Source organism: Cyphomyrmex costatus, unplaced genomic scaffold (assembly GCF_001594065.2).
Source record: "Cyphomyrmex costatus isolate MS0001 unplaced genomic scaffold, Ccosl1.0 scaffold59, whole genome shotgun sequence".
NCBI lineage: Eukaryota > Metazoa > Arthropoda > Insecta > Hymenoptera > Formicidae > Cyphomyrmex > Cyphomyrmex costatus.
This window is the reverse complement of record NW_017280071.1, coordinates 1093409-1107066: the sequence shown is the minus strand read 5'-3', so window position 1 is coordinate 1107066 and position 13658 is coordinate 1093409. Positions and strand designations below refer to the sequence as shown.

General features: G+C 37.7%; 1 protein-coding gene across 1 annotated transcript in view; it reads right to left on the bottom strand.

Annotated features, from left to right (window-relative positions):
- The window catches only part of pxb (putative Hedgehog signaling attenuator pxb), a 131392-nt gene that overhangs the window by 72953 nt on the left and 44781 nt on the right, over nucleotides 1-13658 (bottom strand). The window lies entirely within an intron of this gene.

Below are 13658 nucleotides of genomic sequence, written 5' to 3'. Positions count from 1 at the left end.
GCGTCTGGCTTCTGTTGCACGATTCCTCGCGCCAGTCGTTTCTGGAGTCTAATTATAATCAGATGACAGACCTAGCTACGCTTATTCAGAGAACGATGACACGAAATGCACGCCACAACACGCCGGCGACGCGCCGTGGAATCTGAATCACCGATTTAGATTTTTCTCTCTTACATATGTATAGAGGGTGTTTTCTATTTAGTGACAGAAGTCAACATCAGCATTAATTCTATCTTTCCCTGCATTTGGTGAATAAGATAGAACGACACTTGAGTCGATTTGTATCATCAAATGGAAAGTACCTATAAAGTGTCTCATACCTAATTGTTACATACCCAGCATTTTAGTAATTAGAATTTCGGAAAGAACGGTTTTATTCAAGTATTTAAAAGTTTAGTTAAATACAGATCTGCAGAAAATAATTTTATTGGATCCATTACAATATATATATAATTAAGTAGAATGTTCAATATAAATCCTAGTTTCAGATCAGTTAAATTTTTAAATATCTTTGCAACAAAACTGTTCTTTCCGAGTATTTTGGATATTAGTTAAAATTTTAATAGAAATATATATTGGATTATAATGGTAATTTTTTATAAGCAATTCGAATAGGAATGAAAAAAGTTACTGAAGTATTAAAAAATTTAACTAGATGCACACTCACACAGATCTGAAAATAATTTTGTTGGAATATTCAAATAATTATATAGAACTCAAGTATGATGATTAATGCTGTAAAAAGTTTTTACATTTTAGCAACCATTTTAAGCGTCCTACATAATTATTTTTATGGTTCAACAAAATTCTTTTCAAATCTGCATCTAACTGAATTTTTAGTTACTTTAGTAAAATCGTTCCATGCAGTCAACCATCGTTCTCTGTTTCCTGCTATCGACTTTTAAAATTCAGATAATATCGAATTTTGATTGCGTAGTCTTAAATGCTAATTATTTCGAAAATAAAGCGTCAAATTATATTTTTATGAAGATAAATTCAATGTCTATGTTCCTTTATCGAGTAAAAAAAAAACAGGTTTAAAATTTTCACTCTTATAGATATAGTATCTTTTTATGCATAACCACGCATATGATCTTACACGCTTCTACACCAGCATAAAATTTTCACGATCGTGTTTACCATCGCACGCGGAAAACGATCGAATACTTTAAACATGATTGCAAAATTGTACGTCGTTACTTACATCCCGTTAAAGTTCCAGAAAAGCGCGATTCTCTCGCTCTGTATGCTGGAATTTCCAGTGAATGAGATCAACGAGGGAACGCTGTTCGGCGCGGTTGTGGCTCGCGCTATTCGCCGCAGTATCAAAGACGCAAATCAGCTGAAGGAAGGGAGGATACGCAGACGCCAAAGAACCCCCTCGTTGACGGCCATGATACGCCGCCGCCGTTGCGGCGTATTCGCGATGCGGAAAAGCACCGCGGTGGCGAACAAGGAAAATAAATCGTGCCTGGTATAGTATGCTAAACGAGAACAAAAGCACGCAGGTCGCGCGGCGTGTCAGCTCGATTCCCCTTTGCCATGTATGGTGAAACGGCATGGCGAAATGGTAAAACGAGGCGCAAAAGAGCGTAGGGAATCCTCCGTCTGGAGAACAGATCAAAGGATACATTTGTTAGCGCACGTCTCGTTATTACGTTATTGTCATGATATCGAACGAGTGCGATAGCCATGGAATGTTCGCTTAATGCAGCACGGTTATTATTGAAACCGGAATTGCATCGCGGTTTATCGGGCGCGATCATCTCGGCTTTACTTGTGCATCCCGATATACATTGAGTATAATATTATTATATCGACGCGATTGAAAAATTCGCGAGTGTGTATCCGCGTAATTTTGTCGTTAAAGTGCTCCAAAGTGAATTTCGGAGTATAATTTTGAATCATAATTAACGCTTCATATACCTAAATCACGATTAACATTATACAAATTCATCTTTCTAAAGATTTAAATATAAATTCCTCACACTGCACTGAAAGAAAAAAGTAGTTACAATGATTATAATGTAACTATAATTTGTAGTCATTTTTGCTACTAACTATATTTTGTTGGTAAAACTATAAATATAATAATAATTGTTATTAACATTATTTAGAGCGCAATCTCACTCTAAAGAAGAAAATTTAGTCAGTCTTAAAAAATGTAGCTCAATTTTTAATTTTTAAGAATGCTTTTACTCTTCGAGAATAAACTTTGACTCTAAAAATTTGAGAGGGTAATTATTTTATTATGTAATTATACAGTCACAAGTACCACATATTCTCTCAGTGTGTGATAAGTTAAGATAATATAGTTTCTGATCTATATAATATCTTGCGTCATTCTTCAATTCAAACAGATCGCACGACATTGATTATTCGTTCTGGGGCTATGTGAAGTTGGCCCCCCCCACTATTGCAAATCTAAAAATGACCATGACCATTCGTTTGGTGGTCGTTTGGTGGTGTTTGGTAGTCCATTCCGGACGTTTGGTAGTCAAAGATATAATGAGAAATGTCAAAAAAAGAAGAACGCGCGTGAAGTTAGCCCCCCCATTTCTAAAACTCGGCTTTGAAGAATGCAAATGCAATAATGGCTGTAAGCATTCGTTTGGTGGTGGCTTACTGACGTTTGGTAGTCCATTCCCGACGATTGGTAGTCGAAATTATAGCCGGAAATATAAAAAAAAAGATATATCGTCAGTAAACCACCACCAAATGAATGCTTACAGCCATTACTGCATTTGCAGTCTACAAAGCCGAGTTTTAGAAATGGGGGGGGGCTAACTTCACGCGCGTTCTTCTTTTTTTGACATTTTTCATTATATCTTTGACTACCAAACGTCCGGAATGGACTACCAAACGTCAGTAAGCGACTATCAAACGAATGCTTACAGCCATTATTGCATTTGCATGCTGCAAAGCCGAGTTTTAAACATGGGGGGACTAACTTCACACGCATATATCCTTTTTTTGATATTTCCGGCTATAATTTCGACTACCAATCGTTGGGAATGGACTACTAAACGTCAGTAAGCGACTATCAAACGAATGCTTACAGCCATTATTGCATTTGCATGCTGCAAAGCCGAGTTTTAAACATGGGGGGACTAACTTCACACGCATATATCCTTTTTTTGATATTTCCGGCTATAATTTCGATTACCAATTATCGGGAATGGACTACCAAACGTCAGTAAGCGACCACTAAACGAATGCTTACAGCCATTATTGCATTTGCATTCTGCAAAGCCGAGTTTTAGATATGGGGGGGCTAACTTCACGCGCGTTTTTTTCTTTTTTTGATATTTCTCATTATATCTTTGACTACCAAACGTCCGGAATGGACTACCAAACACCATCAAACAATCACCAAACGAATGGTAATGGTCATTTTTAGATTTTCAATAGTGGGGGGGCCAACTTCACATAGCCTCGTTCTGGTGATCGAATGCAGCTTTTTAACGTCAGCACGAAAGCATTCTCTAAAGTAGCGAGAAACAAATTCTTTCCTGTATCCTATCGAATACACCAACATGATGCGAGTTGCCTTTTCCGCTATTTTTGCCATCCTGTTTTCTGCTCATTTTTCAGTTCTCCAATTCCCATCAAGACGCGCGAAGTTCCGTCGAGACTGCGAGAGCGCGAGTGGCATTCCTCCCGCATTTCTTTTCGCTTCTCCCCTTCCTTCTCTCTTTCCTCCTTTCTTTTTTCCGGCGTCCGCGATTCTCTTTTTCGCGACTCTCGAGGCGTCGGCGAAAACAAAGCGGATTCCCTCGCGTAATAAAGAGACTTCGCTCGGCGTAAAAAGGCTTGACCGTTCGCTTCTTTGCCCGTCATCTCCTTAGCCATTCAGTCTTACTCTCCTCCTCCACCTCCTTTCCTTTCCTTCTGACAGGGAATCTTGTATTGGAATCGGAGAAAGGCTTTTCGCGTAGCTTTATGCCCGACATTTGCAATTTTAAACGGTAATACTCGGAAAAAAACTTATGATTACTATTCCTTAATGCATCTTATAGTTCACTTTTATTAAATTTAAGAACAATCGAGTTAGATTAGCCGTCAATTTAAAAATTAACACAAAACAATATTTTCCAAGTTATAATTTATGCACAGTCGTACATTTAAAAATTGCATTTAAAAATACAATAACTAAATCGCGCTAGTATTCTCTGCCTTGAATGTTTTTGATTTATAGATTAAAAGAATTAAATCTATTTTCGATGAAAAATGGATTTTAAAATCCGCACTAATTAGTGCTTAAATATTTTAGAGCGAATTTACATATCCAGTTCTGCGAATCGCGCGTCGAAATTTTTTTCGGTCTTGGAACGTAATCATGAAAAGAACTACGTAGAATAATAATATCACATATTAAATTGACAAGCAATTTAATAACTTTTGGTGCTGATAAGCGTCTTAAGAAGATATTAATAATTTGAAACTTTTTAGATTAATAATCTAAGCCTCTTAAGAAGAGGTAAATAATTTAATTTCTCGCGAAAATTTGTTGCCTCAGCCGAGCTTCAAACCCGGTTTTTTATTCATCTTGGAAAGCCGCGCGCATTCATTTTTTTCTAACATCTTAGAATATATCTTTAACCGAAGGCGGGAGAGAGAAGAAGTAGTAACGCCGGATGGTTTTCGCAATCTCACAGCGGCTATAATTCAAATCCAAACTTGTCCAATTGTCCGCGCTCGTCGCATTATACCGTCGACTTAATCCAAACTTTCGTCGTCGCCGAGGTTAAAGCAAAATTCAGAACGGCGGGCACCGCCGTTGAAACAATCGTCCACGTGTGCGTGTGCATTTCCGCCAGCGGAAATATATGCCGCGCAGATTTCTTCGTCGTTTCCCGCGGAGTGCACATTGCACCTCGCGGCAGCCGGGAGTTTTCGCACAACGCGAAAACGGGGACAGGAGGAAAATTACGTTCCTAAATTACCAATCCTTGTTATATAAGCACGAAACGCGAATACCGTTCCTATCCTGACGCGGAAACGGAACTGTGGCGCAGCAGCCCGGAGGATCGAGATGAAAAAAGCGAACGAGTAGTCGCGGTGCATGCAAATTAATTTGCGTCTCGAAAGAACGAGCGAATTGTTCATGATAAATGACGGCGTCTATAACCTTGCCTTGATTTCCAGACTAATAAGCGATGGCGTAAAATAAGATGTGAGTAAACATAGTTAAAATAAAATTTCTCGGAAAACATTACCGTTCCTATTAATGAACCAAATAAATTCTGAAAGGTACACGTTAAAGACTTGTAAAGCGGATTTGTTCATACAAGGATGGGAAATCGAGAAAGATAGCGAATGTATTCCGGGTAGTAATCCGGAGCTTATAATTCTGCTGGAATATGAAATGTAATACTCGCTTGCCCCCCCCCCCCCCCCCCCCTCAAGTTACTTTCGCAATAAATAAGCCATTAAGTACCAAAGAACCGAAACATATTCGCAATACGGAAATAAAAATCAAGTTAAGCAGTGTATTAACAACTATCGGTCAATTAAAATTCGTTTAGCTATAAGGAAAACTATGTTACTTTAAAAACATTTAAATAAATGCAATCAAATAACTGAAATTGCTGTAAATTTGCTTTTTAACAAGACGGTCTCTATAGACATTATATATAGTTTACGACCATGGAAAAATTTTAGTTATTTTGATGATAAACTGAAGTAACTGTATTTATTAGAGCATCTTAATTGAAACAAATTTTCAATCTTATTTAAAACGAATTTAGTATCACATAAATTGTTAAAATGTAAGAATTTAAATATGCATTTTCGCGCGGTCAGCAGATTGAACCAAGCAGGAAATGAATCAAAAATTGAACATGGAAGAACTGGATTTTGCTGAATAATAATTTAACTATATAAATACAGATCTGAAAATAAATTTGTTAATTACATAGAACGCTCAAGCTGGTTGCTAGAACGTCAAACTTTTTTGAAGCATTCATGCTTCTTATTAAAGTTTTCTCTACATATAAAATAATTATTTTAATAATCCAACAAACATTTCAAATTTGCATCTACCTAAATTTTTATTATGAATACTTCTGCAAAATCGTTTCTTTTTCTGTGTAATAGTCACATTATGATCTATCTTGCTAACTTCACGAGATACGTTCGATCTCGCAGGAGGAAGTTAAATTCGCTTTTGCACATGTTGCGGATTCGAAAGAAGAAAACAGGGCAGAAGAGTTGGAAGTGAAGAGTGAAACGGGGAGAGGATAGGGGAGATCCTCAGCCGGGAAATGCAGCCCCGAAGCGGTACAATTATATCTCGATTAAGATTCAAGAATGGATTTCGCGAAGCGCGGCTCGTGCTTTTTGCCCTTTTTGAGGTGCGAGAGAAGGAAAGATAACAAGGAGATTAAAAATCACTCGGAACGCAACTTACGTGGAAATTTCATGTCGGATTAAATGCAACTGCCGCTGCCGTCGCGTCTAGTTCTATGATCTCGAGAACAGCCGCGCGATAAGAGAGTCCGGCGAACGAGAGTCGAGATAATCTGACGGGAATTAAAGTAACACGACTTTCGAGCAGCGCGAAACGACTGTTTCTCCGCGGAATGGAATTTCCGGGGAGGAAAGGGGAATAGAAAAAAAATTAGCTTCTCTCTCTCTCTCTCTCTCTCTCTTTCGACTTTGGCTTTACATAGTGGACTAATACTTCCTACTTCTCCCTTCTCTTCGTCGAAGACAATTTCTGTACTTGTTATTTCGCTTCGTTTCTGCCGCTATTTTCTTCTGTTTCACACGCCACATTTTCGTGCGCGTTTTTTCCTCGCTCGTAAGAGTGGCTCGTAAATGATCTTACGCGCGTTCTTTCGCACACGTATGCAGTAAAATCGTCCGCAAAACACGTTTGACGCACTTTTACGTGCGTTACATAAACGCAAACGTTTATCCGAGGGTCGGGATTCAACGTGTAACATTCTTCGAAAAGTAGATACATATTTCACGGAAGAAAAACGATTACAGTGCGATTATTTAAGAGAATCTACAACCACTTTGGGGAAAAGTATTTTTCCAGGAAAAATGCGAAAGATGCGCAAAAATGCATTTTCGCGAGGAGTAATGAGTTTTGCGAAAAGAGATTCTGTGATTATAAAGTATGAAATTCGCGAGATTCATTTACGGAATTGTCTTCATTGTCATCCTAATTTCAAGAATCGCAAATGGACATTCTAGTCACTGCGTTTTCGGCCTTTATCGCTGGAAACGCAAAGAGGACCAGAAGCGAGGAGCGACCGCGGGGCCGAGAATTCAATTAAGGACTTACCCGATGCATTTAACGCCCCGTAAAGCCAGACGCGAGAGTGCGCAAAAACCGCCACCGAGAGGAGGGGGTTTTCCCCCAGCGGGGATTTGTGCGACGCGGTGCGGCGCGGTGCGTCGTCCTACGTGTGCATTTGCCACGCACAACGCCTTGCTTGCATTGTGCATCAGAATAAACGCGTCGTTCATTCCACGTTAATCCGTCGACGACGTTGAACCTGTGAAACGCGCCACGTTAACGGAGAATATTCGATACATTAAATCTTAAACATTGCGAATGCTCCACGAAATGGTAAAGGAGATAAACAGTGAGATTAAATAGAGATTTGATTCATTGAAAGTATGAGAGAGACTCGAGCTTCAAACATGTTTCGTAAATTTAGATGCTTCTTAAATCGCGAGCTCGATTCACATGACATTGCGGTCTCGTTTCAATCCTTTGAAGCTGACGTCAAAATTTGTAACACGAACGCTGAATATGTAAGATCTACTCGGATCTTCTGAATTTATGTTAATATTGAATTTATGTAAATTAAAAGGTTAATTAGATTAATTAATTTCAGGGAATCAAAATGGCAACTCGTATAAAATAAGGAATGAATACCAAGTACCTACATTTTAATAAGATTAATTCAAATTCGTAGGTGTAACATGAAGAAAATTGGACTAACATTTTGACAAAGGGGTTTATAATATATACTGAGTGAGTCCAATAGACCCACCGTCAGCTCTGAAGGAATAAAGTGCAGAATTGAGAAAGGCTGCGACGGACGATGTGTTATTAAATTAAACACGACAACTGAGCCACTGGCCGGTTGTTTCACATTACGCCATTACTCAGCGGCGACAATGGAAAATAATTAACAATCGGGTCCCCGCGCGCCGTTTGTATTTATTGCACGCCGACGACGTCTCGTGCCGTTTCACGAGATGCGATACTGCGGGAAACGGAGCCTTTATTATCCGGCGGGCAATTAATTTCGATTACGGTCGTGGTGCAGGCTTGACGTCAAAATAATTCGTCAACACGGTGCAGGCGACGCCAGTACTGACCACGATCTTTATTAGGCCACGACTTAATGACGAGCAAAACTATGAACAGCAGTAGCAGTACATTCGACTGCACCTCCGAATTAATTTCATCCCGATGAATTTCTCGAGGATGCTCTCTCTATTCTGTGGCGTCAGCGATATTAATCAACCGTAATTCTGCGTTCATGAATGATCAATGCTGCAGCATTTAGCAATACCATGTTTAAATGATATCAATAATGCTGAGCGATATAGGTATATCTTGTTAACAATGAAGCGAAGCTACGTTGTTTTAACGCGAAGAAATTTATTTGAATTATTGGAATTATTGTATTTTGCGTAAAAAGAAAGATTTTTTTGCAGTGTCTAAAAATTTAGGTATACCGTTAGAAATTTCTTAATAAATTTTAAGTAACATATATTATATATAAAAAAAGCTTGTGCATGCAATTATAATAAAAGTAATGAATGATGTAACTAAAAACTATATATATATTGTAAGTTACAGTATAGTCTTAAATGTAATGAACACGTATTAAAATTAATAAACATAATATTGTATTATAGAAATTAATTTATGCGTTAATGAAATGTAACAGATCTGTAACTGAGAATTAATTTAAGCATTAATGAAACGTGAGAAACGCATAAAAGTATTAAACGTTAAAAAAATATTAAACTTTATTACGGTTAATTAAAATATCATTTTATCTATAAATAAAAAATACATTAAATTTCAATACACTTAACTTTTAAAGTTACTAAAAACTTGTATTTTATTAACATGTATATTAATAATTATTTACGGTTAATTAAAACGTCATTTATATCCGTAAATAAAATGTATATTAAATTACAATATACTTAATTTTTCAGTTACTACAAACTTAAATCTCGATATGAGCACATTAATAGTCCTTTTACTTATAAAGAATTTAAATTTCATTCATGAGTGACATTAAAAGTCAATAAAATATAAGAACATTTCTAATAGGTGTAGATAAATTTGAAAATAATTTTGTTAAATTGATAAATTAAATACATATATAGGAAACTCAAACACACATGTGACGAGCAATGCTGCCAAAAGTTTTAATAACACTTTAAGTGTTCTATACTTATATTATTATTTTAATAGTCCAAAAATTGTTTTCAGATTTATATTTAACTGAACTTTAGATGTTTTAACAAAATCATTTTTTCCACTGAAAAATATCGATTGCGTTTGACATCGAATATATCCGGTAAACGCAACGGCTAACGGTATAAACTAGAGAGACGTGATTGACTCTATCGGATCTGGGGGTCACAGTGTTAACTTCCTGAAATATATCTCCTCATCGAGACGCCTAGAGGAGCGCAGAAAGCGATGTGTCTCCAATTATCTGTAATGATGTAAAATTGCGCGGCGATAATGGGTCGAGTGGCGTGCAACAAGGTCGGGAGACACATGTTCCCTATTAATAGCCGTGCGTCGTTTTTATCGTCGCGAGAGAGGCGACTGCACGAGAGGACCACGAGGATTCGAAGAAGAAGAGGACGAAGGAAGAGAGACGGTGGCGGCGCGCGGTTCCCGTCAGAGTTAAATACGCCTCTTTTCTTTCTCTCTTCTTTCATTTTTTTTTCACAGGCCGCGGCCATCCGCTAAAGACAATACCGAAACTACGCTCTCTCGCGTCGCCCATCCGTACGGCGACCTCCCTCTATTTACATCGGTCGCGACGATTATTCTTACCACCCGCTCGCTTTTAACGCCAGCTGTGTCGGGCGTCGCTCTTTTTATCCGCGCTCGATTTAACTAACGATAAGATGTAACGCGGGCGGTTATTTCGTGTATGGTATATCTTGCCGTCGTGAAAAGCTCCGTCTTGTAAGCTCGACTTGTCGGATTTTCACGACTACATTTCACTTTCGATTCTCGTTTGAAAAACTAGCGAGATCGTTCTCTCGCGATCTAACGAGATCACTTTTAATCGCTGAACGTAAAACTGAGGATACTCAATAAAGGAACGATCATTACATTCCTCTCGTGAATTTGACTCTCCAGTTTAAAAAAAAGGATACGATAGTTCTACACGGAAAGAACAGTTTTATTGAAGAGTATCTAAAAATTTAGCTAGAAAAAGATCTAAGAATAATTTTATTGGATTAAAAATAATTATGCAGAATTTAAATGTTGATAATATTGCAAAAAGTTTCAACATTCAAGTAAATATAGTTTAAGCGTTTTAAATTATTTGGATGATCAAATCAAATTATTTTCAAATTTAAATCTAGTTAGATTTAAATTTTTAGATTCAAATCATTCTCATTCCGTGTAGTACTCTATGTACGTGCGTATATTTTTTATATTCCACGATTATTTTATTTGGGTCCAAAAAGTATTAAATTACTATTTCACATTATTGTTAAAATCCTCGTAACTGTAGCAATCAATTGTACTTACTATCTAACGCAATGCAGTTATCGTGCAGTGACAAGATGTCAAAATTTACGGCGAGTCTTCTCATCGAGTTATCGTACTTGAAAAGAAGTAGCTGGGAAAAATATTGGCCAACGAGAGAATTGCGTGGGGCGCATTTTAATTGGATTTTTTTTTTGTATTCGCGATGCTCCGTTCGCACGTGCCTTACAGATCATGCTGATGAACAAAAGGAGTACATTGCGTTACAATGTATTCATAAAACGCCAACACTCTTAAATTTGTATCGCCAAAAATTTGAGATACACGTTAAAGTAAAAGCTTCAACGTAAATTACAAGAGACACAAGTACCATCAAACATAGTACTAACAATAAGTCAGGCGTTCTCTATTGTGAGAATAAAAATTTACAATCACCCATCCAGATTTCTAATATCGGTATTTATCTAAAATATAATCGTACCACAATTGACATTTCGTGATGACCAATAACATAAAAATAGCTCTGTGGCTATCGATTGTCGTTTGTTTAAAGCCTATTCTAATTACGTAAGTATAGTTGTAAGTGATTTATAATTGTAAGAATAGACCAATTACAGTCTTCTCCAATTATATTCTTCTCATAATCGACAGTGATCAGTCAATTCTTGCAACTATAACCACTTATAACTATACGCTTACGCAATTATAAAATACAGACTTTACTTTACATTTCTAAAAGAAGACTACAGTAAGTTCTGTATCTTCAATCAAATAGTTGTATATGTTCGTTATTATCTCGTGTATTTCGTATACCTTATGCTAATTTACCCCAAAAAATACATAATATAAAGAAATATTTTCTGTTATTGCGTGATTCGAAATGTCATTTTTACTTATTGTTAGAAAATTGGTACCTTAAAGGCACTGCGCGATACAGGGTTAAGAGTGTAAGAAAATGTTAGAGCATCATGAATTCTACATAATGTACATATGAAGGTTTATGATAATATATTGTACTTTTCGTTCACCTTATTCCTCCAACTCGATTACCTCTCACTCGCGTTACATCTGAAAGCTTCATATGGAAACACTTATTGCGATGATAATTGTACGTTTATACCGTGCATTCTGGTAGTGTGTAATCCATTAGCAGATGTAGAATGAAATAAGAGTTAATTACGCTGGACGTGTGTGTGTCTGTGCTGACATGCTCTATTTATATTCCAATAAAAATAATGGAAATCATAGTCGTGCTGCATATCGATGTCTGTTATTACTAGAATTATTATTATTACAGTTATTGTAATTAATTAACGCTAGTACCGTGCACCCGAATATGATCGACAAATTACTAGAGCTTGTAAAGAGAATAAACCAGATTTACATTCGCGCGCTATTGGAAACGTAACAATATCTCGAAACAACATCCAAATGAAAGCTCGATAAAAACTTCCTAGCGTGACGAGCAATAAATTACCGAGGAAATACAAGTCGTTACATATTATGCGAATCTTGTTGATACTAGGAAGATTAAAAAGGGCGATGGCATAGGAAAGGGCACTTTGATAAGATGGAAAAATCCCGGCGAATGCTGCTTGCTTTAATTGCTCGAGTACTCCGTTTATGTATTTTACATTAACTTCAACCTTTCCCCCTGGCTGTTTCAGTGCACCTTTTTGTCCCTCCCTCTCTTATCCTTTTTTTTCCCTTACTACCCTATTTCTCCATGATACTCTATTATTCAAGACAGTTCTTGCGCGCATTTGGCGGATCAAAGAGATAACAGCAGGATATCCAATTTATCTCTTACGCGGGGAAAGCAGGGCCCCGAGACTCTCTGCGATTGTACTTGCAATTAAACGCCCAGTACTCGGCAGCGAATTTTTACGAGATGTGCAGGATTCCCGTTCAACAATTCGCCTAATGTCGACTTTCTTTTTAGCGGAAAGAGGAACGCGTTAGATAATTAGAAGAATTTAACACCTCGAACAACGTTTCTCGTGCGCCTTGAATACGCTTGAAACGGGCCACTAAATTTACGCCGATTCGCATTGCAAATGTCATGTATATTTGATTTACTGATATTCTCTTGAATAGTATAATCGTATCGATGTTTTGCAATTGATGCCGATTCCGTCCGTACGATGCATATTCAATTAGAGTAGATAATTGTGACGATTATAATTCTGAGCACGCAGCTATTATAATTCGTTGGACTATATCCAGGAAAGGACTAAATAAAGAGATTGGCATCTACCCGGGGTAGGATCTACGTAGCGTATAATAATTTTTCGCGCGGTTAAATACCCGAGGTCAAACCCCCTCGAACTTTTCGTCATTTTTTTCGCGCGGCATTTTAATAATCGCAAAACTCGAGCGAAGTTTCGCGATTCGAGCCGCGGTAACTTCCGACCATCGATCTTCGAATTCCGGCTGCGCGCTCGCGATTACGGTGAACGCGGCGCGCAAATATTCCTCGAATGGGTGGCGAACGGTAAAAGCAGTACCCTCCCGTACATCGCACCGCGTCTCGAGAGCACAGAATCGACCGTACAGGAGATCGATGTAAGCCGTGGAAAGAAGGCTGAATTACAGAGTTAGTTACGGACGTGAAGTAGCGAGTCGCGTTGGGGAATTAGCGAATACGTCGCTCGACGAACGCTAGGCAAAGGCGATTTGCAGATTAGTACGGGTCACCGACTGCGCGCATATCGAACTATCGAACGTATCCTCGGAAATAACGTATAGTGCATTGAGCAAAGACTGCTCTTCATCCAAACAATTCGCACGTATAACGCAATGGCGATTACTGAAAGAAATGTTTTATATATGATATGTGTGACTTCCAAAACTTTCTTACACTTTAATTTTTTAATTTTGTTGTTCCAATCGAAACTTGATTAGAATGACAAAATGGTTAATTAGATTG